We start from the raw sequence: 22435 nt of genomic DNA, 5'->3' as shown, positions 1-22435 counted from the left end.
TTATACCACATGTTGGGATATTGTAGGCACAGATTTAGTGCTTGCTATAGAGGAAGCGTTTACGCAAAAAGTCTTCCTTCGAAGTTGGGAATCCACTTTTTTGGCGCTCATTTCAAAAGTGGACACCCCGACTACCTTTAGGGACTTTCCCCCATTAGTCTTTGTAATGTACGCTACAAAGTTGCATCCAAAATCATTACAAATCAACTAGGGAACTTCTTTGATAGCCTTATCTCGCCTAAACAGTGTGGTTTTGTCAAGGGTTGATAGATCCATGATAGTATCATGCTCATTCAAGAGCTAGCCCAGTCCTTAAACGCTCATATTCTGGGCTCAGATGTCATCATCAAACTAGATATGGAGAAGGTCTTTGATTGAGTTGAGTGGAACTTCCTTACCGAAGTGTTGAGGCGCTTTGGATTCACAGATGCGTTCATTGATCTTGTCGATGCCTGCATTAGAGAGAATCATTCTCTCTCCTGATAAATGGAAACTCCACTGGTTTCTTCACGGCCACGAGAGGTCTAAGGCAAGGTGATCCTATCTCGCCCACCCTTTTTATATTGATGGAGGAGGTATTCAGTCGATCGCTCACATGTGCGACCGACCACGGCCTCATCCAAGTGTAATTTATGAAAATGGGCTGCCCAATCCTCTTGCACTGTCTATTTGCCTATGATGCCATTATCTTCCTCAATGGATCCAAAAAATCCATTAAGGAATTTATGAGTGTCCTTACAACATACGAGCAAGCTTCGGGCCACCTAGTCAATGCCTCGAAGAGCAGCTTCATAGTTGGTACTTCCACCACTATAAAGTGCTATGAGATACCCCAGCACTATACCCGCTACTCACGAGGATGCCTCCCACTCGACTATATTGGATGCCCTATCTTTCGAAGGCCCGCTAGGCATCATTACTTCGATGCCTTGTTGGGCAAACTTAGAAAGAAACTAGCGGGATGGAAACTTCGGTTCCTATCCCCTGGAGGACGTATCCAACTTATTCGACACATCCTCATGAGTATCCTGCTACACATCCTCGTAGTCCACTCATTATCTCTTACAGTCCTCCGCTCAATGAAACGACTATGCGCACGTCTCTTATGGTCCGGTCACCTCAAGGGAGAGAGTCATCGTCACTGGGTTTCTTGGGAGAAAGCATGTCGGGCGACAACTGAGGGGGGTCTAGGGATCAGATGCCTCATGGACGTCCAAGACATGCTTCAAAAGGAGCTCGTATGGCGTATGCGCACCACACACTCCCTAGCGGGCAGTTTATTTCAGCCCAGTATGGCGAGTGGGCTTGTCAAGAGATAGATATCCGAGACCATCATGGATGGTGAACGAGGCACTGCCACTAGCTTGAGATTGCTTAGGTTACACGCTGGCATATTGGTCGAGGAGAGATTAGCACCTGGTTTGATACCTGGCATGCGGACAACCCGTTTGCTTGCCACCCATAGTTTGTACCACATCGAGTACGACTCACAGCTACCCAACTACTTCTAGGCAGCACACAACACCTATGGGAGCAGCATGGGCTCCCATCAGCCACGTTATCCGAGGTCCAGATGACCCCAATCGGGTCGCCTCCTAACTATGCCGTTTCGACGCTCACACTCGATGGTACCAACTTGTGCAGATCTTCTTGGGAGCATTTTCGCGAGAGAGCCCCCATCCAGCACTAGGGTTGCTGCATATGGCATCCGGCTATCTTGACTCACGTCTCCTTTTTCCTCTAGAGACTCTTACATCGTGGCCTTCTGACCGATGATCGAGTGATCCATATAGGTCACTCTCTCAGCTCTCGTTGCCACTGTTGTCCCACATCCCCACACAGCGAGACCATGGCACATCTTTTTTTCCATAGTGAGACAGCCTTAGACTGTTGGTGCCAAATCACACATCATTGGCGCCCAATACTTCATACTCCACTGACCCCGTTCGAGTGTTTTGTCAAGGTGTTTCTCTTACCAACATGCTCGAAGCGGAGCCCCACCCTACACATCACCATAGATTATTTACTATGGGAGATATGGAAAGGGCGAAATTCTTCTCATTTTGCAGGTTCGCCCATGCGTGCCGTGGATATCATGCGGCGCGTCAAGTTATGGATATGGTGCATCTATCATCTCATCCCTCCCTGTGCCTACAACTCTGCACCGGTATGTGACTTCCTTCATTCCAAGGGCATTTCGGTGTTCCCTACCCCTATCCACATTCAGCTAATGCTTGTCCATTGTTACCCACCTCCAATCAGCATCCTCAAATTGAATGTCAATGGCGCGGCTAAAGGGAACCTAGGGCCAACAGGGGGAGGGGGTATCCTCTGCGATCATATAGGGAGTATTTCTTTGCTTTTTCATCTGTCTATGGCATCCAAACTAATACAGTAGCTGAAGCTACGGCGATACGTGATGGTTTACTCTATGAGAAACGAAAGCTTCATCATATCATCGTAGAATCAGACTCACAAGTGTTAGTAGACATGCTCCGTGCAGGTACATGCTCCTAGTGGAGACTACATCGTGTATGGCAGGACATCATGCGATGCCAACCTCGCACAATTAGCGTACGTCATCAATTACGAGAAGGCAACTAGATAGCAGATACCCTCGCCAACCACGCGGTACGCACATGCATCTCTTCTTCCCTTTTTCTTTATTGGCAAGCGCTACCTCCAACAGTTAGGGGGTACTATCGCGTCGACCGTCTTGGCTTGGCCACTCTCCTCATGCGTCGCATACTCTCGCCACCAGGCCCGCGGGATTGGCAGATTGCGTGGAACACGAGGTGGAAGCGCCCATCCTTCCACCTAATCTGAAGCCGTATCATCTCAAGCTAGCCGGGTGGACTACGCCCACCTCGAATGGAGCCTGGCCACTCACCTCATCGTTGCCACTGGTTGGAGGTGAGAACAGCTCCCACACTACTCCAGCATCGTCACTTGGGATGCTCTGGCGAGATGTCGACGCGAGCAATTCTATGAGCACCTACCACGTATCACTTATGTATCTTTGTCTTTTCTACACATGGGCGTGGACGAGTTGGATTCGAGTGTAATTGGGATATTTATACTCGCTCCACGCCTATAAACGTTGATAAACACTTCACTTTATAAATAAAATCCTCCTTGGTGGCATCCAAGGCACCATTGGATCAGTCTACGGGCACAACCCTAGGGTTGGCCGTACCCAGCACCGTGTTTTTGCCACAAAAAAAACCACTTTTGTTTGCCTTTGACCTTTGACATAAACAATTTTAGGGTGCTTACTGTAATAGGGTAAAGTCACAGATAATCCCATTTTTTACCTCTCATCACACATCTTCAAAATGTCTACAAATTATTCATTTCGGCCTATTGGAACAAACTCCCTTCTCTTTCTATTCAGGTTATTTGTAATGTCTAGTGTTTATTGATGATTTTAGCAAGTATACATTATGGTATCAAATTTATCATGAAAAATGTAATTTTTTAAGTGTTTGGAGGATGTCAGAATGGGCCCAATAATCAATTTAGTAATAAACTTCTCTATCTATAGTCAGATTGGGGTGGAGAGTATCATTGTTTGCATCATTAGCCCAAAACAAAGAGAGATATAAATGGAGTAGCTTGTCCCTATACACTAGAGCATGATTGGACAGGTGAAAGGATGCACAGACATGTAGTGGGATTTGCACATTCTTCGAGGAACACTTCTAATATGCAACAAAAATGTTAAGATCAATCTGTATCTATGGCAGCTTTTTTTGATAAATCATATGATCCGTCCTGTTTTACGGAAACACTTTCCATGTGTAATTCTATTTAAGACATGACCAAAGTATTCCATCTTAAGGACTTTTGCGTGCTTATGTTAGCCTTATTTACATCCTTGTGCAACGAACAAGGTTGATTCCATGTCAGGAAAAGTGCATTTTCATAGAGTACAGTTTACTAATTCTTGTCTACAGATGCCTTTCTCTGAATAAAATAATATTTTATATATATGGTCAAGTATATTTTGTACAACTACTGTCCCATTTGCATGTGCTAAACTTAGTGATAGGCCTGGTATCATATGAACTAACCCTAGCATCATTGGAACTGATCGCAATGGTAGTCTTTTTTTCAAAATATACTGTACAGCATGTCTAATTTAAAACCCTGGGAAGCTCCACCCGTCACTTTATCCAACTAACCCAAAATAGAATAAAGTCCTCCAACTAATGCAAACATCGATTCTCCAAAAACATCATCTAATCATGATTCAATATTTATGACCCCATCTGCGGTATTGATGAAATATGTTTATCTGTTAAGAAAATATCCAGAAATGTTTTATACTGTAGATGATAATCCTCAACCTATTGTTATTACGAAGACGAAACCTTTTCATAAGGTCTATCAAGTTTTTTATCACAAAATCAGCTGTGATCAACAACATACTAAAACTCTTAACATGCATTATAGATCATCCTTTGCTTGAATGTCTTACTTCTAGTTTGACTGAAATTATTAAACATACATCATTATATGTTGCATTTAAAAATGTGGAATGGATGCTCCATATGGACTATGAAATTCTAATACCCAAAAAATACTTGGAGATTGGCGCCTAAAACTTCAAAATTTCATGTCATTGGGTCTTAATGGGTGTCTAAGTTTATATACAAATCTACTGGGCAAATAGACAACTACAAAGCCCATTCGGTTGCAAAAAGTTTACAATCAGCAAGAAGGATTCAGCTTTATTATGTGATGTAGCAACTTTATTAAGTCATTTCGTGATATAAAGCATACAAACACTAGAATACTTATATCATTAGCAATTAGTCTTAGCTGGCATATATATCAATTAGAGGTTTCTAATGCATTCCAACACATGGAATTACAAGAAGTGATCTACATGGAAGAACCTATTCAGTATTAAACAGCCCTTGAGAGTGTGTTTTCCTATGCCTACAATGTTTCTTATGGATCTTGGATTTATTGGTTCAACAGCAGATACTCCACTATTTTAAAAACTCAAGAGTGAGCCTTTTTTTAATTTTCGTATATGTTAATAACATCTTGATTATATATCCAATCAAACATATTTTTTCTAAACTTTTAAGTCTTCTTAATTTCAAACTCTATTTTTCTTGGTTTTTTCCTTGTTCTGCTGACGACCCTTTTCCCGATCTCCCCCTTGAAATTCCACCCATTGTTCCTATTCCTGCGTTCTCACCAATCTCGCTCTCCATCCTGCGAACTTCCCTCACTCTTCCCCTGATAATTCTCTCTTGGCCCTTCCTTCTGTTTCCCCGATGATCCTTGTCCCCAATTCTGTCCACAGAAATCCCACCGAACTTCTATCCCGGCCATCTCGCCCCCTTTTTCTCTCCACGCCGCGATCTCCTCGCTACCCTTCCTCCACCAGCCCCTTCTCTTTCCCCGCGATTCCGCCGCATGCCTCTAGACTCCTTGAAACCTCGCTCAGTCCTCCTCTTCTCGTTCTTCCCTTCCTCCCTCGCCCCTCATCTTTCCCGCCGGCGGATTGCGCCATCCTGCGATGCTTCTTTCCCTGGTTTCTTCGCTGGTTGATCCGTCCGCCCAATCGGGGGCACCTTTTTTGGCTAGTTGACCCACCGTCCGCGCAATCCCAGGGCGTTGCCGTTCAGTTACCCTGGGTCCTGGCTCTGAGGAGGGAGAAGCGATCAAGAATCGCTGGCTACCACCGTTGGTCAACCAGCCGCCTTTCCCTCGAGCTTCGTGATCGCCGATGATATTCGGTCACGGTGGGCGACGACCGCGCTACAGGTAGCAACGGAGCTTATTGGTTGACTCTCCACCGAATGGGTCATGCTATAACCACGACCGCAGGAGCATAATGCATTCAGGTTAGCACGTCCACTCTTTATCCTAACCTGGTGTTATTTACTTCTCTCCCCTGCCGAGTGCATGTGCATCGTCTCTTCCGACAACTCGTGCCTGTTTCTTTCACTTCCCTCACCGTTGTGCCCTTTCCTTCCCTACATCATTAGCCGGGTGGGGTAGTTGACAGGAGGCCCTTGGGGAATGGGAACACTCCGGTAGAGAAGTAGCCATCCCTGACTAACCTATAGGTGAAGGCTTCAACCCTGACCGGTACCCATCCACAGACCTCGAGTCACTTGCCGGTATTTGGGGCACCTGACCCTTACTAGCCTGTCCTGACAAACCTGAAGAGCTAATTCACACGTTTGTGACGGCCTAGTGTTTTTGTGTTTTCCTGCATTGAGTGCCTTCTTATTGTCGTCATTCGTTCATTGAAAATAGTTAGCCGAATTATTGTGTTGCAACACGCGCCGATCGATCCCGGCCGTGGGCGTGTTGCATCATCCCCTTTGACCCAATTTGGGGGCCCGTTGAGCCCTCCCCTTTCAAGGGGACGAGAGGACGCCCTACACAATCAGACCAGGAAGAAGAAGTAGAATCGACGTTGTTTTTCTCTCTTGGTCTCAAATTGTAGAAAAAGAGGTGGAGTTGGGGGAAGGGTGAAGGGACCCAGAAGAAGAGGACAAGGGCGTGGATCAGGGTTGATTCTTCTTTCCCCCTTTTCCCCCCCCCTATGGTCGACCAACAGCGGCAACTTGTGGCCACTCGAAGCTCCCAATTTCCACTCCCCTGACCACAGAATTGGACTCGAAGAAGGTCGCACGGTGAAATCCGCACGCCAGGAGGACGGGATCCTCCTACAATCCCACAAGGAACTCTCGTAGTTGTGAATCGACACCCTAGCCCCCTGCATGATCTTCTGGCCAGAAACGATCGATAGTGACATTTCTAGGTGATTCTTGCAACCCATCTGAATTTCCGACACCGACCCAAGCTGCTACACAAACTTTGTTCCAGCGGCTGCCCTGGTCATCGTCTATCCGGTGCGGGGAAACGCAAGCTGCTCTACGTTTAACAAAATTGGAAATATTGTTCCGACGACGGAATTCTGACTACACTCGTCTGGGATTCCACCATTAAAATGTTGGTTTGTTGACACGTGCAATGGGGAAGTCAGGCACCAATCTGGTTGCTTAAGGCACAGTGGATATTCTTGAATCTAGACAAGAGTTCCGTCTTGAGAATTGGGGTGTTGCACGACCGCTACGTGGATCAAACCAGTCAACGCATAAATCGGCGCCGGTTGGTTGATCTGTGAATCGCTGCACTGCTCTCGCCACCCTCCGTAGTCGTCGTCCTTACTGCCGTCGCCGTTGCTGTTACTGGGTGAGCCCTAGTGGTTGTAGAACTGTAGCCAATGACGCCGTTCGACTCGCTCCAATCACACTGACCGATTCAAACCCGTGCGCCTGTTAAGCTTGGGGCGACTCGTTCGAGCCAACGCCTCGCCACTCTCTCTCGGAATCCCCTCCCTCTATGGCTGAGGACCTCGGGGACCAGGGAAGCGGCTTGAGAAACATGATGCCAGAAACCTAAGTGTTTACAAGGGATGAAACATAGTTTCCTATTTGCACATTAACACGAGTGTGCAATCCTCTGTCGCGTAAATGATGATAATATACTTACATACGGTAGTCAAGAGGGTTAACCTATTAGAATTAGAGCTTGTATACGCTTCATCCAACAAGGCCATTTGCATGGAGGACATGAAGCAAGGGGAATAGATGGATGCGTTACAGAAGCGAGAGTCTATACAAAACTACGGGAGTTTTTTTTGATGTGTAGTACTGTATTCTCCAATATGGTCCTTAATGCTTTGTTTGAATTTTTTTACCAGTCGTGCTACCATTAGAAAGAAGGTGAATAGAAACAAGAGTCCATCAGTAATCCAGCATGTTGAACACAATAAAACAATGAAAGTTAATACAAATTTATTACGTGCATGTGACATATAACAACAGAACTAAGATTTACAAAATTGTAAAGTTTACTCGTTAACAACGTCGGAATCAGCCATTGATGGCCAGTATAACGGTTTGTATCCTGATGTAGTAAGGCTGATCTGCTACCCTTCCCACTAGATATTGCATTTCTCACATAATTAGATTCCATAATGGAAAGACTCTCTGACAGGATGTGTACCTCAAATGTTAGCAATGTGATTTCCGTTGAAAATGTCACTAGTATCTTTGCGAAAGTTGACTTGTGACAGTATTTCTTTATCTTAGTATCGCATACCTCCGATTAGAAGTTGAAGTTTTAATGTCCAACTCATACGAATGGTAATCTATGTGCAGTAAATCATAAATTTATGCACAGTTGAGTAACAACTTAGGGCTCTGTACAAGTAACTACCTGTTGTTCTCAGCGACATTTTTTCTAATTTTCCATTGAATGCATCGACTTTAAGCTCTCAAAAAAGCAGTTTCAAGCCAGGTCCATTAAATTCTCAGTATAAGGAATTTGGTATGTGCGGCTAGACGCAAAGTATCTATTGAACTTAAATTTCAGGCCGATAAAAAAGTTAATACAATAATCGCTTTGTCACCATCGAATGTTCAAAATATGTTATGAACTGCTGTGTTTTATAATGCATCTCATTTTCCTGTTATGGACACAACAACCATTACACCAGATCATTAGAACGACTTGACTTTTGAATACGCAAGAAGAATACCAAAGCTGAAATGGCGTGCCTGTTACAGAAAAGGAGCACGCCCTGAGTTGACCTTAACCTGGTCTTTCCTTTTATCGATTACTATACCAGGTGATTATGTGCTCAAACATTCTTCGTCTGCCAGTAGTGCGAAGAAACAATCAAGCTTGAAACGACATGTATATTGACAATTGGTTGGAGCTCCATGAAGGACGCGAACAATAGATTAAAGAACGAGAATGAGAGAGATGTTGGACAACTAATCTTGGCTTAGTTATCTTATGAGTTAGTTTGAATGGTGTAAGGCGTAAAGTTAATAAAAACCAAGTCAGCATGGTATAAGAAGATGTGTAGGTAGGAACTGAGTTTAAGGAGAACATATTGGGGTGTCATGGAAGGCGAAGTACATGGAAAGGTATGTGGCCATGCTTTCTTTTAGTCCATAGGCAGTTATGGGGGGAGTGCTTACAAATATGTATGAGTTCCATTTTTGTACTATGCTGTGTGCATCAACTGGTTCCTCCTTCTCCAAAAGTGTTACTTCTTCTTGTTTCTCTTTCTCAGATCAAGAGAGTGAGAGCTTAATCTTTCTTTCTCTCTGTGAGATCAAGAATGTGAAAACTTAATCTTTTTCCTCTACGTGAGATCAAGAGAGTGTCTGTCATTCCCTTCTCTGTGTGAGTTGCTAATGTGAGACAGCTAGGTTCCAATAGGTGACAGAAAAATAAGGAGAGGTGAAGGAGAGAGAGAGTTGACAAGCATCTGAGATCGTTGTATTTTTGCATATTAGAAATCTGTACTTCTGTTGGTATTTATAAGGTATATTTGGAACAAAATAGATGTTAGTTAGCTAAATTAAGGGTGATGGTTAGAACATTTGAAAATATCCTATCTACATTTGATCCTATCTATCAATATTTTTGTAATAATCTTTCAGCCCATTCGTTTGTCGTTCCCTATTTTTAATAGTATCCCTGAGATCTCTTTAACCCTTTTTTTATTCCAAAAGAACGGACTTTGCAATAATGTTATTTTTTATTTACCCAACCCATATTTATCAACCTGAATCACCTCATAATTTTCTGATTTTATTGTGTTTTCATGACACCGCTGCAATTTGGGAATCATTCTCCTAGATTATTTTAGATTTCTTATTTCTATAAAATTCAGGATATTTAAATTATTTCCACGTGATTGAACATCCTGATGTTTCTCAGGCAATATCATTTTAGGATATAAGTACATTGGTCATATCCTCAATGAGAAGGATCACCTTGAATGTGAAACATTAGAACTTAATCAAAACTTCATTACCGGTTCAACCAGTCGTGCAGTCAGACTGTTTGCTCTCAGAGACCAAATGCTCATTTGACCTTTCCTATGTATCAGTACATTTCAGGCACATCATAGTAACGAGACAAGAAAGATTAATCCAAATTTTGTCTCCCTTATCGTTCAGGCTTGAACCGGAAACTTGACAGAATTACTAAGAATGATTCTCTCTCCGTGTGACCCTCATATGCAGATCCTTTCAGACCTTCCAAGTAGTAGGAGACATTAAGACACAAAAATAACATCACCTTTTTATATATCAATAAATATTGTTACAACAAACAGCCCAAGAAGGGTTCTTTTGTCTTTTTCTTATTCTTTCGCAGGGGGAAGGCAAAGTCTTATTCTTCCCTGGTTGAGGGCAAGCATGTACATTGCTCTCTTTAGGGGCAACTCAGGTGCAGCACACAAGACAAAAGCCAGACAAATTCGACCAGCAGCCGGTGCAACACTCCACGGTGATAGGGGTGATTGCGCTAACGGTGCAGCAGCCAATACATGCGGCGTTACTGCTAAAGCTGCAGCACCTGTTGCAACAATAACCAGTGCTACTGCTGCCATTAAATAGCACTAGAGGCCGCCCTGCAGATGTAGACAACACCAAAAGAAGCAAGCCCACCCCAAAATTTTGGTGATGAGGGTGGAAAGGAATTGCTGCGTTATGCATTTTGCGGAGAGGGAAATTTTAAAAGTTAAATATAATACAACTGGAAGTATCTTAAAAGAAAATAAAAGTGGAAAAATACGTGTTCCAACCACATAGGTCGAGAAAGATGTTGATAAATTTGAAAAAATGTTGCACCTTTAGAAATATGAAGGCAAGTTGCCGGCGTGTTCCAATTGATACATCCGTACTCAAATATAAAGTAACAGGGCACACCAGTACTCATAGAAACAAAGTTGGGCGTGCGTATTCCAGGTTACAAAAAAGTATGTCGAGATACAGTAAGATACTTCGGTAAATGAAATGGTATTTCATCAGAACAAACAAAAGGGTGAAGCAGCACAAGAGTATGAATTAAATATTAATCTCCGAGTAAATAACTAGCAATGAAGAAATGTCTCAACTTTGAATCCTGTCACAGGTTACCATGCTGATATGTCCATAGAGAGTTAGATATACAAATGGACTTGTATTTAATTTATATCACAAGATCCATCATGTGTAGACATAGGTATAGAGGTGGACTGGTAATATAATGAATATAAACTTTAAATGTAACGAATGAGCCAAATACGAATGTATAGGTGTCGGTAGCATGCAGACAAGATAAGAGGAGGGTACGAACAAATGAATGTCTTCTGATCCTCCAGTGCAATAGCGGGCGCAAGGACCAGCGTAAGCATTGTCAGGAGGAGAACGGACAGGAAGACAAGCGGACGCTCAGCCATCTCGTTGCTCCCTCTTCTTAGATGATAGATGCTCTTGTTGATATTAGCAAAAATGATGCAAATATATATAGTTTTATTGGCCCTTAGTATGTGGTTCTCTGCGTTGCGACAGTCCACGTCACCAAGGTAGACGCGCCAAAAAATCACCGTCTGTATGACCTTGATCTCTGTTTTTTTTCTGATATGGTTGATGCTAGAAGGACCACTATATAGTCATCAGGTGAATTAAAATGTCATGTGCCTCTATAACCACCTAAAGAATGGGTGGTAGGAGTAGACATAGATGTCTAACCTGGAAACTTTCCAGGCATGGTTTGGAACCAATGCATTTCGTCCCTGCACAAAGTATCGAGTTAATATTGATAAAAGTTATCTCACATGATCATAGAAAATTGACCTCCAAATCTGTCTTGGGAGCCATGTGCGAGTGTGCTGCAAGATTCTTATTGCTTACCTCTTCATAGCTATGTTATTTCTTTGTTCTTCTTGACTTGCATTATCAGAATCTCTGTCACAACTTGTTGATTTGAAAATGTCAATTTTATGCAAGGTCCAAAATAGTCCGAATCGTCAATCATGGATGTTTTGCGTTTGCAATTAAAAATCTGCTTGAAGCTAAATACTATCATGTCGTGGTATCGTCACAATGGATATACCTTTTAGATATGTTATGTCCAGGGTGTACTATACAAACGTAGTCAAAGAGTATCACTGATTATGTACAATAAGCTACCTATAACGGCGTAAGGTCTCTTTCATCTATAGGATGTGCTGAATATTACGCTATGTAGTAAACGTATGCAAATATTATACAAATGATACATTGGTTTTAACATTACATGTAAGGTAGTATCTGGTTCGGCTTTGATGGCTAGTTCAAGGTGTTTGATGACCTAATCTTCTCGGATATTGATATAAAAATTTGTTGCGTGATATCTTCTGTTTTATCTAAAGTTTAAATATGTTATACTCAAATACATTGAGCCGATATGAACTCTTAATATTTTATGTTCTCATTGGCAGGCCTATTTATTGGTTGATGTTTGTTGTGAAACTATTTCAGACTAAAGCTACGACGAGTAAATGTTTCATTGGAGGAAATGGTTCACCAAAACACAATATTACACATAAAAACCAATCTCCCTTCATCCTTCGTAGACACCTTTTATGTAGGCACACCAGCGAGTCATTTTACATTTATTAATGTCAGCGATAGAGACTTCGTAGAATAAGCATAATGCGGGATACGGGTGATGGGGCCACATTTTAAATAGAAATTGATTGAACAGGATGCAATATTCGATTCTACAGTTCGTTGAATTGTCTGGCTCCTAGATAAGTAATGTTTACTTAATACTTTCTTCCACATGAGTCACTTTTAAATATCTATGTCAGCAATGACCTAAGATCGAGTAAATGGGTCTGAACATATCACTTTTCTGTGCTGAACATGTCATTTTCTTTTATCATGTTAATTTTTATTGCCCTGTACATACCTATTTCGGAATGCATTTGAATAGGAATATCAGAGCCCACTTTACAATTCCTTTAATTCAAAAACTATAACCATTAGAATTTTTGAAATTTGTTGAGCATGTTTTCGCATTTGTCATACTCTTATTCAAACTGGGTAGTAACACTTATCCCCGCGCCGAAAAAATTATGTATTGGCCATAAAATTTTTTATATCATAGGATAGAAGGAAGGCACACTCCTTCTATAAAAACTCTACATTTATGCTACTGTTATCAGCAGTTCTGTTGTAGTTGAAAAATTGTGTGTACGTATTGATAAATGTGACTACGCTACCGTCTCAATATATCACCTCTAAAGCTAAGTTTGATGTATACTAATGATGACATATACCCATTATACACTAATGGTTAGTCACCTAATACTATTCTCCATTTGTAGAGCTCGAGACACATTCTTACACACATCAAGCATTTTATCATAAATACCAACTTAAAATGGGATGTTCATTAACCTTTTCATGAGTGTTAGCAATGTGGATCTGAAGCAATTCGCGCTGGTCTTAAATAACAAGCTAATTCAATTAGTAATATAACAGATTTCGCATATTTGTTATCTAGTTTAAGAACAGGTATGTGCAATTGCGACTGGAGCCATTACCCCAGTCAGTGCAATAATAAATATGTATTTGTGCCAACCATGCGTCCGTATGCATTTTTTGAAAAAATATTTTAAACGAGGAAGCCAAAAACTATTTGGCCAAAGGATAGACTTTGGTATTTGATTGATGTGTAGCTAATAACAACAATATCATATTTAAATTCCAATGAATGCAATCCAATATCCATGGTAAATGGCAGCTGGACAACATTGAAGACTTTGGTTGCGATAAATCCACGTAACTCATTTAGATGATTTTATATTGTTTTACAACTTAAGCTCTTTTACATGAATAAATATCATTAAAATAAAACAAACAGACTGTAGCTATTTTATTAAATGAGAATATACCTTATCAGAAATATGTTTTGCTTCTTGTAATTATTTGTAGGAATTTTGGAATTTTAATAGCATAAAAAGAATTTATATATGTTGTAATACCTTTCGCTTGACCTCCTTCTAGCAGCATTTGCATGCAGTTATGATGGGGGATATAAAACTTGTTGTTGGGTGTGTTCATCCATGCGACTAGATAGGGCAGTAATTGGTACTGGACAAATCACTTTGTTACTTATGCTAATAGGAATATTTTCTGGGGTTTGATGGTATGTACAGCAGTTCATTTAGGCTATTTTCTAAAATATTTACTTTGAGAAAAACATTAAAACTTAAATTCCAACAAGTAGAGAACACAGAAACATTCTTTTATTTCGATCGAGTTGCAAGGGGTGCTTTCCCCCAAATGAATATTGAGCAACATTTTTAATTTCTCTCCCACGGTTATGTAGAACGATAATTTATCAAATTATTTTATTATCTAAGCCACCACTTGTATTTCTTTTACTCTTCTCATAACGTAAAAAAGATTATCCTTTCCTGCCATAATTCCAATAATATGTAAGAAAACACACCCGACTCTATGGTTTCAAAGGTGCTTCCTCTGATAGATCAATAAACTATATAAACATATAACTGAGAAAAATAAATGAGAATTTCTTATGTTATCATTGACCGATGAATACGACAAGTTCGAGCACAAAAATATGTTGTATAAAGGAAGTGTAGTAGTTGACCTAATTTGAAGTCACCAAGGAGGAGAGAAAATTACTTACGGTCCATATTTCTGGAACTTTATACCATGATATCTTAGGAAACATAAGTATTTTTGGCTAACATTTTAAAGATATTTCCATCTTTTTATTTTATTTCAACAAGTATCTTGAGATATACACAAAGTTGATAAATCCAAATTTTGGGCTTTGATTTTCTTGCTTCAATACAGAGTTAAACAACAATATTTATGAATATAGGGCAAGTAAGAAGTCCACCCACAAAGAGGCAGACCTTAATTTCAGGAATTTTCTTTAGCCTTGAATGAATAAAATAAATTGAAAAGTGGGAAATAAAATGTCTAGAATTTTCTAGGTTTTACTTTAATTTCTATAACTGTTATGATTTAAATTGAATAAGAAATGCACGGAGAAACACTAACGACAGTTTTTGCTAGTTTTTTTGTTTTTAGAAACACCAGAAGGTCAAAATAAATATATTTTGAATGTATGAAATTAAATTTACACAAAAAAAGACTACACACAACAAGTACGATAATTGGAGTTTTTTCTAGAATCGTTTTAATGTTAAAATCACTAGAAATAGTAACAACAAAGTATACTCATTTATAATTTTTATAAACACCAGAACTTAAAAGTAAATATGTTTTGAATAGTTGGAATTAAGTTTACACCAAAACACAATGGACACAACAAGTATGATTATTAGAGCTTTTTTAAAATCCATTTATTGTAAAAATAACTAGAAACTAGCAACGTGAACTTTAGGGATTTTTTAGAATGTTTTTAAAGACATTCAAAGAAGCAAAAAACCTAATTAAATAATAATAGGGTTTCGATGTGTTTGCTCCAATTGGCCACGGTTCGGGCTAAATGCTGTTGTGCAGTGCACACCACCACACAGGATCAGGAGTAAGCGAAAAAATCCAGATTTATGATAGTAAAAAGGGATATTTTTAATGCCACCTTTTGGGCTTTGAAACGAGGAATGATGGAGACTCTAGAGAGAAATAATGATAGACTTTAGAGGGAGAAAGGATATGTTATAGGGAGAGAAACTGGTTGAAATTAGGAAATTGAGAGAGAAATCGAAGAAATGGTACAAAAGGAGTTGGAGATGGGATTTCAAGGTGCAAACGGTGAGCATGTTTTATGAACTATTAAGGGAAAAAAATAGCGACATGGATGAAGGTTGGGATAATGAAAGTGTCGATTCTAGAAATATAATTCAGGGAAGATAATTGTTAGAGTGAGAAAGTGACGGACTAAAAGGGAAAATGGATAGAGAGTGAGGGAAAAGTGGGAATCACCAAATGGTAGAATTACAAAAAGGTTTTTTATTTTCTTTTGTTCCCATTCTGAATTTTTTTCTCTAAGGGTTGAGAGGTTCCCCTTGTAATCCTTAGCTTCTTTCTTTGTAAGGTACTTGAGAGCCCATTAGCAGGTCAGGCCATGGCTCATATCCCTCTGATTTATATTTTAAGTGGCCACAACACCATTTGATCCTTGCATGACCTTTTGTAAAATGACTAAGCTCTAAAAAATTCTCAATTTCCTTAGGTGTTGTATCTTCTCCTTCCTGTAGATTTGTGCACATGTGAATCTTTTAAATAACTATGAGCGAGCATTATAAAGTCAAATTTTTTGATTCTCATGCAGATTTCTCTTCTATACTACCTTGTCATGAAAGTGCATAAGATTGGACTTGTCAATAAGATAATACTCATAGGCTTTATTCTTTATTTGTTGAAATTCATCTAGCTGCAAAAGGTGATTCTTTCATGCATCAGCTAATGAGAGATTATGTTTCTTAGTAGCCCAATATGCCTTATGTTCATTTTCAACAGAAAGGTGACAAGCTTTCCCATAGACTATTCTATATAAGGAGGTGGCTAAGGGTATTTGATAGGAAGTCCTATAGCCCATAAAGCATCGTAGAATACTTGCCCATCCTTTCCCATCCGACGTAACAACTTTCTACATAATAGGTTTAATTTCCTTATTACTTGCTTCTACCTGCCCATTAGCTTTATGCTGGTATCGGATATATTGAAGTCACTACCACCATCACTAATGATTGCTCCTGGGCATCCAAACCTGCTAATAATATTCTGTAAATATACTTAAGCATCACTTTGTGATCATTTATTCTTGAAGAAATGGCCTCTACCCATCTAGACACATAATGAACTCGCATCACGGTATATTCATATCCCATAGAAATTGGAAATGGTCCCATGAATTCAATTCGATAGCTCACGCCATCGGAGATTGTCGACGACGTGTCCGCGCCGCCCACCACCATCGTCAAAGGTCGGGTGAAATTGCTCGTTTAATCACATTTGGTTTTTGTTGTTATTTCTCCTGCTTTGTGTTTTCCCCGTTTTCCTCATTGTGTATTTACCGCACTCGCGATACATCCCGCACACCCTTCATCGTTGTCAAGGGGAGGGGCACTTAGCTATCTTTGGATCCCCTCCCTTGTGCCTTCATCTTTGGTCTCTTTCTTTTGATTTCTATTCTGTTTTACTTTTCTCCCCTTTCTTTTGTAATGAGGGGGCCCATTATCTATGGGCCCCCTTAATGGATCCTCTTCCCCCTTGTTGACCCAGCTAAGCGGGCCCAATTGACCTCTTCCCTTTATATGGCAAGAGGGGCCACCCTTGCTTCTTAGACCAGAAACAAGAAGAAGAAACATCGTCGTTTGTTTTTCTTGGTCTTCCTTCCACGTTGAAGAGAATAACATAGAGGACGGAGGAAGAGGGAACACGAAAGGGAAGAAGGGATAATTTGTTGGAGTTTGACTGCCCCACTCGTGAATTCTCAAACAATTGTGAGCACCGCCGCTCCTCTTCCCTAGACGGTGATTCCTCTTGGTTGAAAGCACTCCATCTTGTCCCCAAGGCATTCCACGGCAGGAGCAGAAAAAGGGAAATCTATGACGGATCAACTCCTCGCATTAGCCCTCCCCTGGTGCACATGATTGATTCTGCTCCCTTCTCGCCCCTGGCATTCCACCGAAGGAAGAAAGAATAGGATCATACGGTGATCTAGTTTCCTGACATTGGCCTTTCGCGAAGTAGCGTGCCATCAATCTATGGGACGAACATCTGGGACGGTGTCGCACGGCCAAGGCGGTCAATTTAGCCGGACCCGCGCAAGGTCAAATCGCCCAACCCCCGGGTCGGGTATATCCAGATTGTGGACGCTGGTACGACTCCCGCATGTGCTCCCCGCCCTAGCGCTCTGCGATTCCCTAGCATCGTCGTCCACCGCCCAAGAGATAGTGGGATGTTCGTCCTAGCTGACGTTGCCTTGCATGTTAATCCTGCGCGTGTCCCACATAGAACAGCCCGAATGGCTGGCACAACGCTATGAACATTTGTCAAGATTAACGACAAAGCGTGTAAATTGACGATGGATAGTGACAACTGCGTTAATGCCATTTTAGACTCGATGTTTGCCCGTGTAGGGTTAGTGCCCATGCCTCATACTATGCCATTCAACGAGTTGTGGGTTGACACTTTGTCACTATCGAGGAAGCGACAATGCCACGTCCCGCTGAACATGGGAAAATAAGACGAGACCGTCATGTTTGATGTCCTTCCTATGAAAGTAGGAAGTATCATCTTAGGTCGTCCCTTGATCTATGATCATCACGTCGCCATAGCCGCCAAAGAGAACATTCGTCCTTCCTATGCATAAGGGACGATGGGTCACATGGTACCCTTACACCACGAAGCCAGCAGCAAAGAGTGCCCACGACATTGGCGTTGTCCTTAATCACTAGGGATATCGAAAAAGGCCCGACCCTACAAACATTGAGCTTTGTAGGGACTGCTGGAGAATGTCTCTCGGGCTGTTATCTGATCATAACTAGTGCCCCCTTCAAAAGTTTAATAGACCGTCATCCTACATCACCAGCTTTCTATATTTCTTATTAGTGATGCAAAGTGGTAATGCATGCGATGATGCATGCTCGTATTGTCTAATGCACATGCAATGTCTAATTCCAAAATGGTAGTATGACTACGTACATGACTGGCGACTACAAAGTAATTGACCATAGTCTATTTTTTCAAACAATGCCCAAATAGTACGGATCACCATCGGGGGAATAGTGAACTAGACCTCTTTAGATGTCCAAATCCTACAATGTGGGCTGACAACCTTTGGTGGAACGTAGTATGTTCGCTAGAGTACTGTTTACAGACCCACAAGATAGAGCAGGGATCATGAATCTCATCACAAAATGACACGACGCTGCAGTCAATAGGACCCGTGTGCATAGGAGTCCAAGAGAATGTGGAGTGACATCTAGAGGAACGTGCTGCCAAGCCGGTGATGGTTACGACAATGGGGCAGGCGGATGTGATCCTAGAAGCACAATCAGTATAAGTCTTCCCCCATGACAGTGTGTTGTTCTGGGGGGGGAGGGGGGGGGTCATAGAATCAGGCGATGAGGATGAACGAATAGTCCCCGTAGGGCGATATCAGGGGCCAGTGCAAGGACAGGCAAAAGTGGGAGATCCCTCGTAAGAGATCTCGGAGATCTAAAGGCAAGAACTGAGTTGAAGGAGAACATGATTGGGTGTCATGGAAGACCAAGTATATGGCCAGGTATGTGGCCATGCTTTCTTCTAGTCTATAGGCAGTTGTGGGAGGAGGGCCTACAAATATGTATGAGTTCCATGTTTGTACTATGCTGTGTGCAGCGACTGGTTGCTTCTTCTCTCGATGTGTTTTTTAAATCCTGTTTATCTGTGTAAGATCAAGAGAGTGAGATGTTAATATTTATTCTCTCAGTGAGATGAAGAAAGTGAAAACTTAATATTTTTCATCTGTGTGATATCAAGAGAGTGAGTGTCTCTCCTTTTATTCTCTGTGTGAGTCCCTGAAGTAAGGGCGCTAGGTTCCAGCAAGAGAGAGAAAAATGAAAAAGACAGATGAAGGAGAGAGGGTGTTGACAAGCAGTTAAGACTGTTTTATTTTGGCATATTAGAAGTATGTGCTTCTGTTGCTATTTATATGGTATATTTGTAACGAAATAAATGTTGGTTCGCTAAATGAACGGTGACGGTTAGAACCATTTGTTGTTTTGTTATGTACTTAAATTCAATCTTGCAAGAGGAGCTTTGATACTACTTTAAGGAGCTAAATGGATGTGCTTTGTTCTAAGATATAAAAAAATGATGGTTATGCTTTCTTGTGATGTTTTCTAAAGTCCTTGCTCAATTTTATTGGAGTGCGTTCACTGCAAAACTTCTGTTTGGCTGTATAGTGTTTACGCTATTATGAGTGAACCATCTAAAAAATCTAGAATCTCAGATGCTCCATCGATTCTCTTTATTTCATATTATTCCATACTAAATAATTGCGTTACTCTCCTTTTCTAGATAACAAATCATGAATACTGATGTAACTATCAGAATTATAAGTTCATTATGGGCCTCCATCAATATGGAAGAAAATTAGCATAAACTGTTTTGGAATAACTGTAAAAGTTCTGAAATAAAACACATAAGACTTCTTATATCTGTTGCAGCAACCGAAAACTGGGGCCTATACCAGTTTGATATAAAAATAAACTTTTAGATGAAACTCCGAATCAGTAAATATAAATGCATCCTCGTCCGCTCCACCCTCACCTAGTTGTTTATCTATTGTCTCAGGGAAGCACATTTTCGACTCAAGCAATCAACAATGAAAGGGTTGCGTTAAAATTTAGACGATGGTTTCAACCCATATTTATCAACCTGAATCACCTCGTAGTTTTTTTATTTTATTGTGTTTTCATGACACCGCAGCAATCTGGGAATCATTCTACTGGATTATTTTAGATTTAAAATTTATATAAAATTCCGGATATTCTAAATTTTTTCCATGTGATTGAACATCCCGATGCTTCTCGGGCAATACCATTCTAGGATATAAGTACGTTGGTCATATCCTCAATGAGAACGATTACCTTGAATGTGAAATATTGGAACCTAATTAAAACTTCATTACCGGTTCAACCGGTCTTGCAATCCGACCGTTCGCTCTCACGGGCTAAATGCTCATACGACCTTTTCCTATGTATGTGTTTATTTCTGGCACATCATAGTAACGAGACGAGGAAGATTTATCCCAATCTTGTCTCCTATTTCACGTAGGCTTGAACCGGAAACTTGACAGAATTACTATAAACGATTCTCTTTGCATGTGTCCCCCATACGCAGATCCTTTCAGACCTTCCTAGTAGTAGCAGACGTAAAGACACATAAATAACATCACCGTCTTACCTATCGATAATTATTGTTACAACAAATAGCCCAAGAAGGGTTCTCCGGCCTTTTTCTTATTCTTTCGCGAGTGGAAGGCAAAGTCTTATTCTCCCCTGGTTGAGAGCAACCACGTAGGTTGCTCTCTTTAGGGGCAACTTAGGAGCAGCACACGAGACAAAAGCCAGACAAATTTGAGCAGCAGCGGGTGCAACACTCCGCGGTGACGGGAGTGATCACGCTAATGGTGCAGCAGCCAATACATGTGGCGTTACTGCTAAAGCTGCAGCACCTGCTGCAACAGTAACCAGTGCTACTGCTGCCATTAAATAGCACTAGAGGCCGCCCTGCAGATGTAGACAACACCAAAAGAAGCAAGCCCACCCCAAAATTTTGTTGATGAGGGTGGAAAGGAATTGCTGCGTTATGCATTTAGCGGAGAGGGAAATTTAAAAAGTTAAATATAATACAACTGGAAGTATCTTAAAAGAAAATAAAAGTGGAAAAATACGTGTTCCAACCACATAGGTCGAGAAAGATGTTGATAAATTTGAATAAATTTTGCACCTTTAGAAATATGAAGGCAAGTTGCCGGCGTGTTCCAATTGATACATCCGTACTCAAATATAAAGTAACAGGGCACACCAGTACTCATAGAAACAAAGTTGGGCGTACGTATTCCAGGTTACAAAAAAGTATGTCGAGATACAGTAAGATACACAGGTATTTCATCAGAAAAAATAAAACGGTAAAGCGGCAGAAGAATATGAATTAAATATTAATCTCCGAGTAAATAACTAGCGAGAAGGAAATGTCTCGACTTTGAATCCTGTCACACGTTACCACGTTGATATGTCCAGAGAGAGTTAGATGTATAAATGGACCTATATTTAATATATATCGCAAGATCCACCATGTTTAGACATAGGCATAGAGGTAGACTGGTAATATAACGAAGATAAAATTTAAATGTAACGAAGGACCCAAATACGAATCTATAGGTATAGGTAGCATGTAGACAAGATAATAGAAGAGTACAAACCAATGATAGTCTTCTGATCCTTCAGCGCAATAGCGGGCGCAAGGAGCAGCGTAAGCGCAGTCAGGAGGAGAACGGACAGAAAAACACGCGGACGCTCAGCCATCTCGTCCCTCCCTCTTCTCACATGACAGATGCTCCTGTTGATATTAGCAGATATATATATAGTTTTATTCGTCCTTGGTATGTGGTTCTCTGCGTTGCGACCGTCCACATCGGCGAGAGAGAGACGCGCCAAAAAATCACCGGCTGTATGACGTTGATCTCTAATTTTTTTTCCGACATAGTTGATGATATAAGGACCACTATCTAGTGATCAACTAAAATAAAATGTCATGTGCCTTTGGAGACGCCTAAAGAATGGGTGGTAGGACTAGACCCGTATGTGTAATCTGGAAATTTTCTCAGCATGCTTTGGAACCCATACGTTTCGTCCCTGCACAAAGTATTGCGTTAATATTAATAAAAGTTATCTCACATTATCATAAAAAATGACCTCCAAATCCCTCTGGGGAATCCCTGTGCGAGTGTGCTGCAAGATTCTTATCGCTTACCTCTTCATCGCTATGTGATTTCTTTGTTCCTCTTGAATCGCATGATCAGAATATCTGACACACCTTGTTGGTTTGAGAGCGTCAATTTTGTCGGA

At 40.9% G+C, this 22435-nt stretch overlaps 1 long non-coding RNA gene across 1 annotated transcript; it reads right to left on the bottom strand.

The window, feature by feature from the left end:
- Positions 1–20747: 20747 nt before the first annotated feature.
- On the bottom strand, positions 20748–22217 carry LOC144707703 (uncharacterized). The gene is made up of 2 exons (XR_013582521.1): positions 21790–22217; positions 20748–21094 (listed from the first exon to the last, which is right to left on the bottom strand). It is a non-coding gene; the product is annotated as an uncharacterized LOC144707703 (long non-coding RNA).
- Between the last annotated feature and the right edge of the window lie 218 nt (positions 22218–22435).

The sequence above is a fragment of the Wolffia australiana genome, chromosome 9 (genome assembly GCF_029677425.1).
Source record: "Wolffia australiana isolate 7733 chromosome 9, ASM2967742v1".
Lineage (NCBI taxonomy): Eukaryota > Viridiplantae > Streptophyta > Magnoliopsida > Alismatales > Araceae > Wolffia > Wolffia australiana.
This window is presented reverse-complemented; position numbering and strand designations above follow the sequence as displayed.